Source organism: Pristiophorus japonicus, chromosome 20, assembly GCF_044704955.1.
Source record: "Pristiophorus japonicus isolate sPriJap1 chromosome 20, sPriJap1.hap1, whole genome shotgun sequence".
Classification (NCBI taxonomy): domain Eukaryota; kingdom Metazoa; phylum Chordata; class Chondrichthyes; family Pristiophoridae; genus Pristiophorus; species Pristiophorus japonicus.
The window spans coordinates 63,578,970-63,595,347 of record NC_091996.1 but is presented as its reverse complement, the minus strand read 5'-3'; the positions used below and the strand labels follow the sequence as shown (position 1 = coordinate 63,595,347).

Genomic DNA, 16,378 nt, shown 5'->3' with positions numbered 1-16,378 from the left:
GGCAACAGAGTCATGAATAGACTTTCTAAGAGCTGAAGAGAAGGTAGATGTGTTCATGTTGTGGGGGTAGAAATAATCGGTCTTGTTGGTGGACAGGATTTGGTATTTGAAGCTCAGTTGCGGGGCGCACAAGCTGCCAAGGTTCTGTGCGGCCTGGTTCATTGGGAGCATGGCCGGACAGGAGATGGAACCAGTGGAAAGGAAGCAGAGTTGATGACAAGGGATAAAATCAGGTCTTCAGTCTTCCCAATGTTTAGTTAGAGGAAGTCGTGACTGATCTGTGACTCAATGTCAGAGTTAATCTGACAGCATGGTGGAGGTTGGGGAGGTTGAACCAGATGATGGAGAAATGGCATTAGATGTCAGACTGAGATGGAGACTGACCCGGTGTCTGCAGATGATTTCACCGAGGGGCAGCTTGTAGATGAGGAAGAGGAAGGGGCCAAGGATAGATCCTTGGGGGGGTTCCAGAGGTAGTGGTGCAGCATTGTGAAGAGAAGCCATTGCTGGAGTTGTGCTGGTGACATTTGGAGAGGTTGATTTTTAGCCGTGTGAGGACAGTCCCACAGAGCTGGACAATGGAGGACAGGTGATGGAGGAGGATGGTGTGGCCAACAGTATCAAGCACTGTGGAGTGCTGGAACAGGACAAGAAGGGATTGTGCACCACAGTCACACAGAATCTCATTTTGTGAATTTATCCAGAGCTGTTTCAGTGCTGTGGGGAGGGTGGAAACCATACTGGATACATTGAGACAAACTGTATTGAGGGAGACGGACATGGAGTTGGGAGGTGATGATGTATTCGAGGATCTAACTGAGGAAAGAGAGTTGAGAGAGGGGGCACCTGTTGCAGGGCACCGATGGGGTCAAGGTGGGTTTTCTGAGGAGGGGCTGACGATGGCAGTTTTGAAAGGGGAAACAATGTTCCTGAAGGAAGGGGAGTCTTTAACAATGTACACTAGCATGGGCTCCAGCAGCAAGCATTGAGTGGCCTAGAGTTGAGTGGTCACAAGTGGTGTAGGGTTCTAGAGATGGGCATGGGGTAGATGGAGAGAAGCTTCAGCGTAATGGGGATCTGGGCTGTACAGGGTTGGACAGTGTGGGGAAAGTCAGGAGCGAGGGGGAGAGAAAGGGGAGAATTAGCAGAGAGAGCTGTGGAGATGGTCTCCATCTTGGAGACAGAGACCCAACATCTTGCAGCCGGTTTTTGAAGTAATCATAAATCCTGAATTATTTTCCCCACTGACTTCCCCTTTTTCCTCAACAGCCTTGCACCCTAGAATTTACCGATCCCAAAGTTTGACTCACACTGGGACTATCTCAGATATGCAGCAAACTTCATTTGCATAACAAAGATGGAAATAAGAGATAAAAGAACAATGGATGCTTTAAAAACATGCGGTGACTCATTTGAGGTCTGACATTCTACTATCTGTCACAGCCGTTACCTGGAATCAGATTGTCAACCACTGTTCTGACAATGGACAAGGGTGTTCATGCAAAGTGAGACTGGGACCAATTCTGAGATGCGATGATAAGATGGTATACAAAGGACCAGAGGAGAGTGCAGCTCATCACTCGACATCACAGCTCGGAAATATGAAGCCGCTGTCTCTCCTAGTACTGTTGGCCGTGTTGTTTGCGATCTCCCTCCACCCTGCTGGGGCGGGTAAGTGATTCTAACATGAATTAGCTGTTCAATTAGGGTTTGATCTCAAGTGAGCTAACTGGGGTATGGTAGGGTTAGAGGGAGTGGGCAAGCAATTATGGAAAGAGTATCTTCCCAACAGGTTTACCGCAGGTCTACAAAGAAATGTTGAAGCTTGCTGGCCTTAGAAATTGTGTGGGTGCAAGATGTTTAGATTTCAGCAAAGCGTTAGATACTGGACACAGTAAAGAGCTGATTTTAACTGTTGGTGTTGGTGTAAAATGGGAGATGATGGATTGATTAGATACCAACTCTATTTACACACCGCCTGTTCATATGCCGCATGTTATACATCTTGTCCATTATACTCTTCATCCATTATACATCCTGTCCATTGTACCACTCTGTGCATTATACACCCCGTCCATTATACATCCTGCCCATTATACACTCTGTCCATTATACACCCTGTCCGATGTACACCCTGTCCATTATATAATCCTTCCATCATGCACCCTGTCCACTATACACTCCGTCCATTATACACCGTGTTCAATGTACTCCCCGTCCATTATATAATCCTTCCATTGCACACCCTGCTCATTATACACCCTGCCCCTGCCCATTGCACACCCTGCCCATTGCACACCATGCCCATTACACACCCTGCCCCTGCCCATTGCACACCCTGCCCATTGCACACCCTGCCCATTGCACACCCTGCTCATTACACATCCTGCCCATTATACACCCTGCCTATTACACATTACACACCCTGTCCATTGCACACCCTGTCCATTATAAACCCCGCCGGATTTTCCTTTCCACATGCAGCTCTGGTGAAACTGAAATAAGCGGTAATCAGAACAAGGGATAGGTCTGACTGAACTCAGCTGTGTGGTCTACATTAAACAGAGAGACAGGGGGTAATTGAGGAAATAGTCTGCACTGAAACACCAGGATACAATACAACATGTTCTATTTGTTCCAGAAGAAGCACTGCGTGGGGAGGCTGATTCCCAGTCTGACCTTACTGAGCCACAAATAAAAGAGCTGGGTAAGTGTCAGGACTGTTAAATGTCCATCTATCTCTTTGCCTTACAGACCGCGACAGGTTCACATCCCACCGCCCGGGCCACCGTGCTCCCGCAAGGCTCTCACAGGTGCCTCTAGGGTGACCTTGGCCATGGAGCCTATCCTAGTGAATGGGTCACCATCTTAATGAGTGTGCAGGAATGGGGAAACATTGGAGAGGAAAATTACATTTATGTGGAATGAATTGAGGGGAAACAGACTGAAGTGTGAGTGAGTCCAGGGGCAGCCTCTCCATCCACTGTGTGCAATGGGCTGAGAAATGGAGGTTACAGGGGTTTCTCTAGTCAGGAACCTACCCTGACACACAGTCTGGACAAAACAGGAATAACAAGTAACTACGGAGGAGAGAGCACACATCTCTTGCCACTGGTTACCATGTGACACTGTGTAATTTGGGATAGGTGGGATTGCTGCAGGAAGCAGTAATCTATCTGGGAATATCTCTTGTGGGGGGTGGAAAGCGATTTTGAGAAAATAGAAAAGAGAAGGCTGAGGGGTGACCTAACAGATGACTTTAATATTATTTAGAGGTTTGGTAGCATAGATGTAGAGAAGTTGTTTCCACTTCTGGGGGAGCCCAGAACTAGGGTTCAGAAATATAAGAAAGTCACTAATAAATCCAATCGGGTATTCAGGAGGAATTCCTTTACCCAGAGAGTGGTGAGAATGTGGACAAGAAGTAGTTGAGGTGAATAACAGAGATGCATTTAAAGGGAAGCCACATAAGGACATGTGGGAGAAAGCAATAGAAGGATATGTTGATAGAGTGAGATGAAGTAGGGTGGAGGAGGTTCGTGTGGAGCATAAACACCAGCACAGACCAGTTGGGCCGAGCGGCCTGTTTCTGTGCTGTGCATTTTATGTAATTCTACGAGGAGACAGCAAACATCTCCAGTCATCTGCTTCAAAGATTGGAGTAATCGTGGAGATAACTGACAATGTGAGGAGATAATCTACACCGATAGCAGTGTGAAAATGCAACACTTTCTACTTATTTCAGAAGAGGCGCTGCAGCAGTTGGATGATTCCCAGTCTGACCCGGGTAAGTGCCAGGCACATGAACATGTCAGTCTGTCACTTCACAATAAAGGTCCTTTGCTGCTGAGACACAGAGCAGGAATTGATGCTTCCGTTGTATAGAGCCTTAGTCCCACTCCATCTGGAGTACTCTGTTGTTTTGGGCACCGCGCCTTAGGAAGGATATATTGGCGGCGCAGATTCACCAAAATAACACTGGGGCTTAGAGGGTTAAATTATGAGGACAGGTTGAATAAACTTGGCTTGTGTTCCCTTGAGTTTAGGAGACTGAGGAGTGATCTGATCAAGATGATAAACTGATTTGATAGGGGAGATACAGAAACTATTTCCTCTGATGGAATCAAGAACATGGGAACATAATCTTAAAATTAGAGCTAGGCCGTTCAGGAGTGAAATCAGGAAGCACTTTGTCACACAAAGGGTAGTAGAAATCTGGAACTCTCTCGCCCAAAGGCTGTGAAAGCTGCGTGTCAGTTGGCTTTTTCAAGGCTGAGATCGATAGACGTTTGTTGGGTAAGGGTATTAAGGGATATGGAGCTACGGCGGGTAAATGGAGCTGAGGTACTGATCAGCCATGATCTCATTGAGTGGCGGGGGGCTGAATGGCCTACTCCTGTTCCAGGTTTGATCCTTCGTCTGCCCAGAGTGAGCTGATCTCAGCCAGGTCAGATCAGAGAGGTTATCTGGGTCAGGAGGGAGTGGCTCTCCTTATAGGGGCCACATTGTTTGTATTCCCAGAGAGAATGTGCTATTTTGTGTCCCTCTGTGCAAACTGCAGAATTAAACAAGAAGAAATGGGATTTGACAGGGTTTTTATTGGGAATATATTTGCTGTTGGCACTGAACACTGATATACTTTTGTCAACATGAAAATCACCCAGTGCTCAATGACAACTAACAAACTTTACCAAACACAGCGGATCACAAATACTAACCAGCGCCATCTCTCGTCTGGTTTCTTCAGAGTCATCGCCCAGTGAGCGCATCCAGAACCGAGAATTGCAGAGCAGAAGATTCGGCTTCTTGAAGAAAATGGCCAGAAAAGTTGGTAAGTATTTCCTTTTAATGATTGAAACAATACGACAACGGAAGGATTGATGGAGGGACTTGGTTAGAGTAGACATCAACATCATAACAGGATCGGATATTTCTGGAGCCCACTTGGATCCCAATAGACTGGCCCAATCTGAGGGCTGGTGCCCGGGGGGTGTTTGAGAAATAGCCCAGTGGACAGGAGGCTGGCAGGTCTCGATGGAGACACGTTTAACTGTGTGGGGTGTATGTGGATTGTAAAGTCCTGTCCCCTCAGTACAGATTCACACGAGGCATGTAGTGAAATCAAGGTCACTCTGGACCTGCACCTTTATTTCACAGCTCTGGAATGCTGCACTTGCCTGAGACCTGTCCTTATATACCTGTCTCTTGCAAGTGCACCCCTGGTGGTCAGGTATGCTGGTGGTTACAGATCATATCTTATTACAGTCATGTATAGCATGTTAGGATACAGTTATATATAATAATGTAAGATACATGACATCACCCTCCCCCAAGGTCTTATTGTCTTTATAGGTTCAGTCTCTCTGGTGGTCTACGCTCTCGCGTGGAGCCTCTGAGTTGTGGTTCAGTTGTTTGCCTTGGTCTGTTTTTCTTTGGGTGTGGTTGCTGGTATCTTGCCTGGGCTGTCTGTTTCGATTGGTGTGATTGTTGTTGATTCGCCTGGGCTGTCTGTTGGGATTGCCCTTTCCTCAGGTTGTTCCCTCTGTCTGTCCACCAGGTGTGGTGTGAGTTCCACATTGTGTTCAGCCTCTGGTTCCACAGTGTTGTTGGTAAATCTGCTTTTGACTTGGTCTACATGCCTCCGGCAGGTTTGGCCAGTGTCCATTTGTACCACCAGTAGCTTATTTCCTTCCTTGCCCGTTACTGTCCCTGCAAGCCATTTGGGACCCCTGCCATAGTTTAGTACAAACACTTTGTCCCCTATCTCATTCCATCTCCCCCTCGAATTTCTGTCATGGTACTCAGTCAGCTTACGGCGCTTTGCCTCAACGATTTCATGCATGTATGGGAGGATTAATGAGAGCCTTCTTTTTAAAGTCCTTTTCATCAACAGTTGCGCGGGGGGGGAATCCTAGTCAGTGAGTGCGGATGAGATCTGTATGCCAGCAGCAGTCACGACAGGCGACCCTGCAGCGTGGGACCTTGGATTTTAAGCATGCCTTGTTTAATGATTTGCACCGCTCTCTCCGCCTGGCCGTTGGAGGCCGGCTTGAACAGTGCCGTCTTGACGTGATTTATGCCATGGTCAATTATAAAGTCTTAGAATTCTGCGCTGGTGAAGCACGGACCATTGTCACTGACCAATATGTCAGGGATTCCGTGCGTTGCAAACATGGTTGCGAGGCTCTCCACAGTGGTGGAGGTTGTGCTCGAGTTTAAAATGGTGCATTCGATCCACTTTGAAAATGCATCTACAACTACAAGGAACATTTTGCCCATAAATGGGCCCGCATAGTCTACATGCACCCGCGACCATGGTTTGGTAGGCCAGGGCCAGGGGCTCAGTGGAGCCTCCCTGGGGGCATTGCTGAGTTGGGCACAAATGGTGCACCTTCGGACGCAGAGCTCCAAGTCCGCGTCAATACCAGGCCACCAGAGGTGGGATCTGGCTATGGCCTTCATGAGAACGATCCCCGGGTGCTCGCGGTGGAGCTCCCGGACAAATGCCTCTCTGCCTCGCAGAGGCATGACTACTCGGCTGCCCCACATCAGGCAGTCTGCTTGTAGTGATAGCTAATGCTTGCGCCTGTGAAAGGGTTTTAATTCCTCGGGGCAGGCATCGCGAGCCTCTGCCCAGTCACCGGTTAGGACACATCTTTTTACTAAGGATAACGTGGGGTCACTGGCCATCCAGACTCTGATTTGGCGAGCCTGTGGACTCAAAGGCATTGATTGCCATGATTATCTCACAGTCCTGTTCGTCAGACCCTTCCGTGATCGCCAGGGGTAGCCTGCTGAGCGCATCGGCACAGTTGTCTGTGCTGGTCTGTGCCTTATTGTATAGTCGTAGGACGCCAGCATGAAAGCCCACCGTTGAATTCGCGCCGAGGCGTTGCCGTTTATTGCCATGCTCTCGGATAGGAGGGACGTGAGGGGCTTGTGGTCGGTTTCTAACGCAAACTTGCCCCCGAAAAGGTATTGGTGCATCTTTTTGACACCGTACACGCACGCGAGCACCTCCTTCGCTACCATTCCGTACCCGCGCTCCGCCCGCGAAAGTAACCTGGAGGCATAAGCTATGGGTTGTAATTTGCCCGCACTATTGACATGTTGCAAAACGCACCCAACCCCATACGCTGACGCATTGCATGTGAGAACTAGCTTTTTACCTGGGTCAAAGAAAGTCAAAACACTGTTGGAACACAGAAGGTTGTGTGCCTTATTGAAGGCGCATTCCTGGGTGTCCCCCCAAAACCAAACGCACCCCTTCATGAGTAGCACGTGGAGAGGCTCCAGCAGCATGTTTAAGTTCTGCATAAAGTTCCCAAAGTAATTGAGTAGCCCGAGAAAGGCGCACAGTTCTGAGACATTCCGGGGCCTGGGTGCCAGGCGAATTGCTTCTGTTTTGGACTCTGTTGGGCGGATTCCATCAGCGGCAATCCTTCTGCCCAAAAATTCAACCTCGGGTGCGAGAAACAGGCACTTGGATTTCTTGACTCGTAGGCCTACCCGATCCAACCGCTTTAGTACTTCCTCCAAATTACGGAGATGGGAGTCGGTGTCCCTGCCCGTGATAAGTATGTCGTCTTGAAATACAACCGTCCCTGGGATGGACTTGAGCAGACTCTCCATGTTGCGCTGGAATATGGTAGCTGTCGATCTGATGCCGAATGGGCATCGATTGTACATGAAAAGGCCTTGATGTGTGTTGATGGTGGTGAGTAGCTTGGAATCCTCGGTCAATTCTTGCGTCATATACGCAGATGTGAGGTCTAATTTTGAGAAAAGTTTACCTCCAGCCAATGTGGCAAATAAGCCCTCCGCTCTGGGCAGCGTGTACTGGTCCTGTAGGGAGACTCTGTTTATGGTAGATTTGTAGATTTGTAGTCCCCACAGATTCGTACGGATCCATCAGGCTTCATGACTGGGACGATGGGACTTGCCCAGTCGCTAAATTCCACAGGTGATATAATGCCTTCCCGCAGAAGCCTGTCTAGTTCATGTTCAATCTTTTCCCTCATCACATAGGGTACAGTCTTGTGATGGACCGGTCTAGCATCTTGTGTGATGTAGATTTTGACTTTGGCCCCTTTGAAAGTGCCCACACCTGGCTGAAAGAGATGTTCAAATCACTTTATAACTGTTGAGCAGGAGGTCTGTTCCTCTAATGACATGGCATGGACATCATCCCATTTCCAGTTTAGTTTTGCCAGCCAGCTTCTCCCCAGCAGTGCTGGGGGGTCTCCGGGGAGAATCCACAGGGGAAGTCGGTTCACTGTCCCTTTGTGTGTGACAGAGAGCATGGCGCTGCCGAGGACTGGTACGATTTCTTTGGTATAGGTCCTTAGTTTGGTGTCGACCCTTGTGAGTTTTGGTCTGCCTCTTTTATGCGGCCACTATTGTTCAAATTGTTGAGCGCCCATGAGAGATTGACTCGCTCCCGTATCCAGCTCCATGTTGACAGATATCCCGTTGAGTAGGACCCTCATCATTATAGGAGGCATCCTGTTGTAGGAGCAGCGGCCATTGATCGTGTTGACTCGCTGTACATCGGTGTCCCGGGTACTGATCCGTTGTTCGCCATTCTGTGGGTTCTGTAATCCCGTAACTCGTCGCCACTGTAAAGTCCTGTCCCCTCAGTACAGATTCACACGAGGCATGTAGTGAAGTCAAGGTCACTCTGGACCTGCACCTTTATTTCACAGCTCTGGAATGCTGCACTTGCCTGAGACCTGTCCTTATATATCTGTTTCTTGCAAGTGCACCCCTGGTGGTCAGGTATGCTGGTGGCTACAGGTCATATCTTATTACAGTCATGTATAGCATGTTAGGATACAGTTATATATAATAATGTAAGATACATGACATGGATGTCGGTGTGTCCCATTACTCAGCAACTGCAGTAATCCCACAGTCTAAACCATGGGATAACACTGACTCCGTCCTCACTCTCTGTATTCATAAATGTTACATTTCCCAGTGAAATTATTGATATTTCCTCGTACAAATGGAGTTCCATGGTAGATCATGTCGACAGGAAAACTGTTCTTTTAGACGGTCTGTTCTTGGGATGTGAGTGATATGGAAAGGGCACATTTATGGCCCAGCCCTAGTTCATATATACACTCCCATGTTCCGCCACCAGAGAGCTCATCCCCTGAAGTCCCAAGGGATCCCAGCATCCCTTAGAAGCACTGTATATAAGCCGGCCTTAAGGCCTGTTCCTCACTCTGGAGTGTCTTATTAAAGACTGAGGTCACTGTTACCTTAACCTCCCTGTGTGCAGCCTCATCTGTGTTAGGAACACAATAGTATGTACCCGTATTTATCTCTATGTACCTTTATTTGGTTGTAAATACAAGTACCTATATGTATTTATGGGTAAATATATGTACCTGTACGCACTTGTGTGTATTTATAAGTACCTGTATGCACACATGTAACTGTATGCTGCCCCTCGGTAACATCATGTGTAGGCACAGAGTCATCTTTCCATGGTATGCTGATGACATCCAGTTCTACCTCTTCACCACTTCTCTCAACTCCAATTGCCTTTGTGTTGTCGGGATGCTTGTGAGACCACAAAACCCATCAGTGGTTCAAAGGAGTGTGGAGAATAGATTGATCATCAGTCCTGGATGAGTCTCCATTCAATTCAAAAGCCTTGTTCTGACTTCTAAATCCCTCCGTGGCCTTTTCCCACCCTGTCTCTGCCATCTACTTTACCCCTTATCTGCACAGTCCATTCCTCTGACTTTTGCCTTTTGTACAAACCCCCTCCTTTGAAATGCAAGTCTGTTGTAAGTGTTTTTCTCCACATGAGCCACTGCCTGATCCAACTCGCCTCATACCCTTTAATATTCCTCTTTTACAAGGAACTATCTAATTCCCTTTTAAAAGAATCAATGGATTTGCTTCAACACTGGTTTGTGGCAGAGAATTCCAGATTCCAACCACCCTGTGTATAAAGAATTTGTTTCAAACCTTCCCTTTAATTCTTTCTGTGATTATTGAAAATTTATGCCCTCTAATTATCATGATGTATACAGTGGAAACAATCTCTCACGATTTATCTGCTCATAACTTTCCACAATGTTAAAGATCTCTATCAGGTCACCTTTCTCAGATCCAGTGAAGAAAAGCCCCACCGTTTCAAGTTTCTCTGCATAACTGTGGGCCCTCATCCCTGGTAACATCCCAGTGAATCCATACTGCACCTTTTCCATTGTTTCTGTATCCTTCCTGTAATGGAGTGTCCAAGACTGTGCACTATTCTCCACATTAGGGCACAGTTCTGTGCTACGGCAGTGGATAAGCTCAGCCAGACTAATCGGGGGTGGTTGAAGAAATGCAGGGCATGAATCATTAATTAAAGAAGCTGCAAATTGGAACAAAAACCCTAAAGAGAAAACGGCAGAATGATGTAATTCTGTCTCCTATTTTAGGTAAGGGTATTTCACGTCTCATTGGACGTCGGAAGCGAGAAATACCCATTCTGCGTGAGGAAGGGACTGAGTGAAGTGAGGTCTGGGTAAGTAGAAGTCATTCCCAGCTCCTCTTGACTATGAAATGAACTGTGCTGTGCATTGCAGACAAGCAGATTCAGCACGGCTGTTTAATTATTACCTTTTCGAAACTTCTTATCTTTTTCGGAAGCAATAGATCAGCAGAGAGAGGCCTTCAAGGAGGAGATGGTTCAGATACAGACTAGACACATTCCTATGATGGAAAAAGGAAGGGCATCCAAAGCCAGAGCTCCCTGGATGACTAAAGAAATTGAGAAAATAATCAAACAAAACTTGGAGGCTTATGATAAATGTCAGGTTAATAATATGGTAGAGAATCAGGCTGAATACAGAGAGTGCAGAGAAGTCACAAAGTAAATAAGTGGGGCAAATAGAATGTATGAGAAAATATTAGCGGGTAACATAAAAGGGAACTGTAAAGTCTTTACAAGCATATAAAGAGTAAGAGGATAATTAAAGGTAAGGTGAGGCCGATTAAGGACCTAAAAGATCTTCTTGTGGAGACAGTGGGCATGGCTGAGGTACTGACTGAGTACTTTGCATCTGTCTTCACTAAAGAAGAGGATGCTGACAATATTACAGTCAAGATGGAGGGGGTAAAGAAATTAGATTGGATAAACAAAGAGGGGAACTTAAACGATTGGCAGTACTCAAAAGTAGAAAAGTCGCTCGGTTGCTGAGGGAAGTAAAGGTGGAAGTAACAGAGACTTTGGCCACAATCTTCCAATCCTCCGTAGATATGGGGGTGGTGCCAGAGGACTGGAAGAATGCAAATGTTACACCTCAGTTCAAAAAAGAGAGAGAGATTAAAAACATAAGAAATAGGAGCAGGAGTAGGCCATTTTGCCCCTTGAGCCTGCTCCTCCATTCAATAAGATCATGGCTGATCTGATCTTGGCCTCAACTCCACTTTCCAGTCCACTCCCCAAAACCCTCGACTTCCCTATAGTTCAAAAATCTGCCTATCTCCATTTTAAATATATTCAATGACCCAGCCTCCACAGCTTTCTACAGTGGAGAATTCCAAAGATTCCCAACCCTCAGAGAAGAACTTCCTCCTCATCTCCGTTTGAAATGGGCTATAAGAAGAGAGGCGCTTAATACAATCACTATCACTAAAGAAGTAATACTCTGTAAAATAATAGGAGTAAAGGCGGACAATTTCCCTGGACCTGATGGCTTGCATCCTAGTGTCCTAAAAGAAGTGGCTGCAGAGATAGTGGATGCATTGGTTGTAATCTACCAAAATTCCCTGGATTCTGGGGAGGTCCCAGCGGATTGGAAAACCACAAATGTAATGCAGCTATTTAAAAAAGGAGGCAGACAGAAAGCAGGAAACTATAGACCGGTTAGCCTAACATCTGTCATTGGGAAAATGCTGGAGTCCATTATTAAAGAAGCAGTAGCAGGACATTTAGAAAAGCATAATTCTATCAAGCACAGTCAGCATAGTTTTATGAAAGAGAAATCGTGTTTGACAAATTTGCTGGGGTCCTCAATGGAATGCTCTCTACGCGGGGGGGAGTCCTTTATTTATTGGAGACTTGGCCTGAAGGGCGTTGCACTGAGCAGTCCCGTGCAATAAGTTTAAAGTCGGTTCACAGGCTCCCAGGCCGCCTGTAATTTCTGTGGTCTAGAGGAGTCCGTGTTCCATGTATATGTCGAATGTGCGAGGTTGCAGCCCCTCTTCCAATATTTGAAGGGGCTGTTCCTCAAATTCTGGTTGCACTTCAGTCCCACACTCCTGATCTTTGGGCACCCTGTGCGGAGGGGAGCGGGCAGGTCGGAAGGCCTCCTCGTAAGACTGCACCTGGGCATGGCCAAGGGGGCCATCAAAGGGTCCAGGCAGCGGGCGGTCGAGGGGGTCATTCAGCCCGACTGCCTGCCTCTCTTCCGTGGTTACATCCAAGCCAGGGTGTCCCTGGAGATGGAGCACACGGTGTCCACCGGTACGCTCGCGGCCTTCCGCGAGAGGTGGGCGCCGGAGGGACTGGAGTGCATCATCACCTCCGGCAACCAAATTTTGATTTTATTTAAGTTACTGCCAAAGTTAATTTGTTTATTGTGTCAGGTTTAGTGCCCACTGCTTTAATCAAGGGGCACTTGTGTAATTTGTGTTTTTGGTGCCCTCAAAAAAAACAGGGGGCACTTGAATGAAAGTTTCTCGAGTGTGACCCTACTTTAATCAGGGGGCACTTGTTTATTGTCTTCAACAAAATAGTTGTAACTGGAGCCAGTGTAATACTGAACAAGGGAACTCAATACACAGAGCAGGTGTAATACTGAACAAAGGAGGTCAATAAGAAGAATAACGATATTATTTTCTATCTGGTGCAGTTTGATTGATCTCATCCTCCATGGAGAGAAGGGCCATTTAATGAAGGATGAAGACTTCGAACTACAACTCTGGCTATTCGCTTGCAAGTGCTGAAATTAAGAAATTGCTGATCATGATTTAATGAACTGAAATTATTGCTGCTGATTTAGGAATATTTGCTTGTGAGGGTCAGGGTGACTCTGACTCACTGAATTCCATCAGCTCAATCTGAAAGTGCAAACCTGTGAAAATTGCACAAAACCCAATGATTACCCATGGAAACAGGAATTAACACTGTAAATTACAGCTCAGGCCATCCAACAAGTGCCTGAAAACATGAAACAAATCAGTGCAACACGTTCATACTGGTCGGAGCCCTGGAGAATACTGCTGAGTCCATCCAATAATAACCCGCCCCAATTAGACTTTAGTTTAAATTGAGACACCATATGAACCGGTGACTGATGACGTACTGATGCTGTAATATTTCAAACAGAATGTCATTAATTAAAATCATAAAGCTGATGGAATCAGTGCCTCACAGCCCCTCCCTTGCTCCTAGTGCCTGTACACTAAACACAACCTTAGGTTGTTTTGTAAAGCAATTAAAAAATGAATAAAAACAAATGCATGAGAGAGCTGGTGTTTCTCAATTTCTTCTGTGATTAATTCTGAGCTTGTGCACAGACAGCGGTTTCACGCACCCCTTGGAGTCACATTGCTCACCCACCCGGACAGTATTTGGTGCTGTTTACCCAGCTCTACCATCCTTACTCGTACTGGTGCAGCATTTACTGCAATGTTAGTCCTTTATAATAATGTGCTGAGTCTGTTCATTCCCTGAATGGAGAAACGTGACAATGTACAGTCCATTTGGCACATCCCAAATTTCTAAATGCCTCCTCACACCTGCAATTCCCCACCATCACCACAAAACGATGGAAAGTGACTTGCTTGTTGCAGTGTTCACAGAGGAATTAGCGACTCCCCTTCCCAGGGCAGTTGGGTGGGATGAGGAAATAAATATGCAGGTTAGAGATTACAAATAAGGAAGCAGCAGTTTGCCTGCGCTGTCTTCCTGGGCAGCCTGTTCCACACATTCAGTGTGTGTGAAGCTGTTAACTACGTAAATATACATAGAAGTTACAAGATGGGAAGAGGCCATTTGTCCTGACCAGTCCATGCTGCCATTTACCTTCCTCACCAGCAGTCTGAACTGTCTGTTCACCCTCCCTTCCTCAGTCTGAATCCTTGCCTCTGGTCACAGAGTCTGGCTGTGCTCGACAATTTATCAGGGTTCAGTTGACCTTTACCCTTTAGAGTATTCAACACTTTCCTCTGATTCATCCTGATTTCTCCAGATGCTTCCATTTCTATTTCAGGATGCCTGCTAATGATTTCCTACTACAGATGGTCATGCTCACTACCCTGGAGTTCCCTGGTTTACCTTTATATCCCGTGGCAAACATTGAAAGAAGTATTCCAAAATTCTCAACAAATATATATTCCATTGAGAAATAAAAAGTCCACAGGAATAGTGATCATCCGTGGCTAACTAAAGAAGTTAAGGATAGTATTCGGTAAAAAAATTATTATAATTTTGCAAAGATTAGTAGTAAGTGTGAGGATTGGGTGAGCTTTAGAAATCAGCAATGGTTGGCCAAAAAATTGATAAAAAGAGAAAATATAACAAGAGTAAACTCGGAAGAAATATAAAACAGATTGTAAGAGCTTCTACAAGTATGTAAAAAGTAAGTCAGGAGCAAAAGTAACCATTGGTCCCTTAGAGGCTGAGACAGGGGAAATTATAATTGCGGATAAGGAAATGGCAGAGACTTTAAACACATCGGGAAATTGTGTTGGGGAAATTGATGGGATTGAAAGCCGATAAATCCCCAGGGCCTGATGGACTGCATCCCAGAGTACTTAAGGAGGTGGCCTTGGAAATAGTGGATGCATTGACAGTCATTTTCCAACATTCCATTGACTCTGGATCAGTTCCTATGGAGTGGAGGGTAGCCAATGTAACCCCACTTTTTAAAAAAGGAGGGAGAGAGATAACAGGGAATTATAGACCGGTCAGCCTGACATCGGTAGTGGGTAAAATGATGGAATCAATTATTAAGGATGTCATAGCAGCTCATTTGGAAAGAGGTGATATGATAGGTCCAAGTCAGCATGGATTTGTGAAAGGGAAATCATGCTTGACAAATCTTCTGGAATTTTTTGAGGATGTTTCCAGTAGAGTGGACAAGGGAGAACCAGTTGATGTGGTATATTTGGACTTTCAGAAGGCTTTCGACAATGTCCCACACAAGAGATTAATGTGCAAAGTTAAAGCACATGGGATTGGGGGTAGTGTGCTGACATGGATTGAGAACTGGTTGTCAGACAGGAAGCAAAGAGTAGGAGTAAATGGGGACTTTTCAGAATGGCAGGCAGTGACTAGTGGGGTACTGATAGGTTCTGTGCTGGGGCCCCAGCTGTTTACACTGTATATTAATGATTTAGACGAGGGGATTAAATGTAGTATCTCCAAATTTGCGGATGACACGAAGTTGGGTGGCAGTGTGAGCTGCGAGGAGGATGCTATGAGGCTGCAGAGCGACTTGGATAGGTTAGGTGAGTGGGCAAATGCATGGCAGATGAAGTATAATGTGGATAAATGTGAGGTTATCCACTTTGGTGGTAAAAACAGAGAGACAGACTATTATCTGAATGGTGACAGATTAGGAAAAGGGGAGGTGCAACGAGACCTGGGTGTCATGGTACATCAGTCATTGAAGGTTGGCATGCAGGTACAGCAGGCGGTTAAGAAAGCAAATGGCATGTTGGCCTTCATAGCGAGGAGATTTGAGTACAGGGGCAGGGAGGTGTTGCTACAGTTGTACAGGGCCTTGGTGAGGCCACACCTGGAGTATTGTGTACAGTTTTGGTCTCCTAACCTGAGGAAGGACATTCTTGCTGTTGAGCGAGTGCAGCGAAGGTTCACCAGACTGATTCCCGGGATGGCGGGACTGACCTATCAAGAAAGACTGGATCAACTGGGCTTGTATTCACTGGAGTTCAGAAGAATGAGAGGGGACCTCATAGAAATGTTTAAAATTCTGACGGGATTAGACAGGTTAGATGCAGGAAGAATGTTCCCAATGTTGGGGAAGTCCAGAACCAGGGGACACAGTCTAAGGATAAGGGGTAAGCCATTTAGGACCGAGATGAGGAGGAATTTCTTCACCCAGAGAGTGGTGAACCTGTGGAATTCTGTACCACAGAAAGTTGTTGAGGCCAATTCACTAAATATATTCAAAAAGGAGTTAGATGAAGTCCTTACTACTAGGGGAATCAAGGGGTATGGTGAGAAAGCAGGAATGGGGTACTGAAGTTGCATGTTCAGCCATGAACTCATTGAATGGCGGTGCAGGCTAGAAGGGCCGAATGGCCTACTCCTGCACCTATTTTCTATGTTTCTATGTTTCTATACTTTTTAATTGTCTTTACAGTATAAGAAATAATGAGCATACCAAAAATAATGGGG

General features: G+C 46.2%; 1 protein-coding gene and 1 long non-coding RNA gene across 8 annotated transcripts in view; one reads left to right on the top strand and one right to left on the bottom strand.

The window, feature by feature from the left end:
* hdhd3 (haloacid dehalogenase-like hydrolase domain containing 3) overlaps positions 1-16,378 on the bottom strand; it is a 160,788-nt gene that overhangs the window by 105,952 nt on the left and 38,458 nt on the right. The gene's annotated exons all lie outside the window — the stretch shown is intronic.
* On the top strand, positions 1,543-4,820 carry LOC139232949 (uncharacterized). Its single transcript, XR_011588119.1, has 3 exons — positions 1,543-1,671; positions 2,642-2,707; positions 4,748-4,820. It is a non-coding gene; the product is annotated as an uncharacterized lncRNA (long non-coding RNA).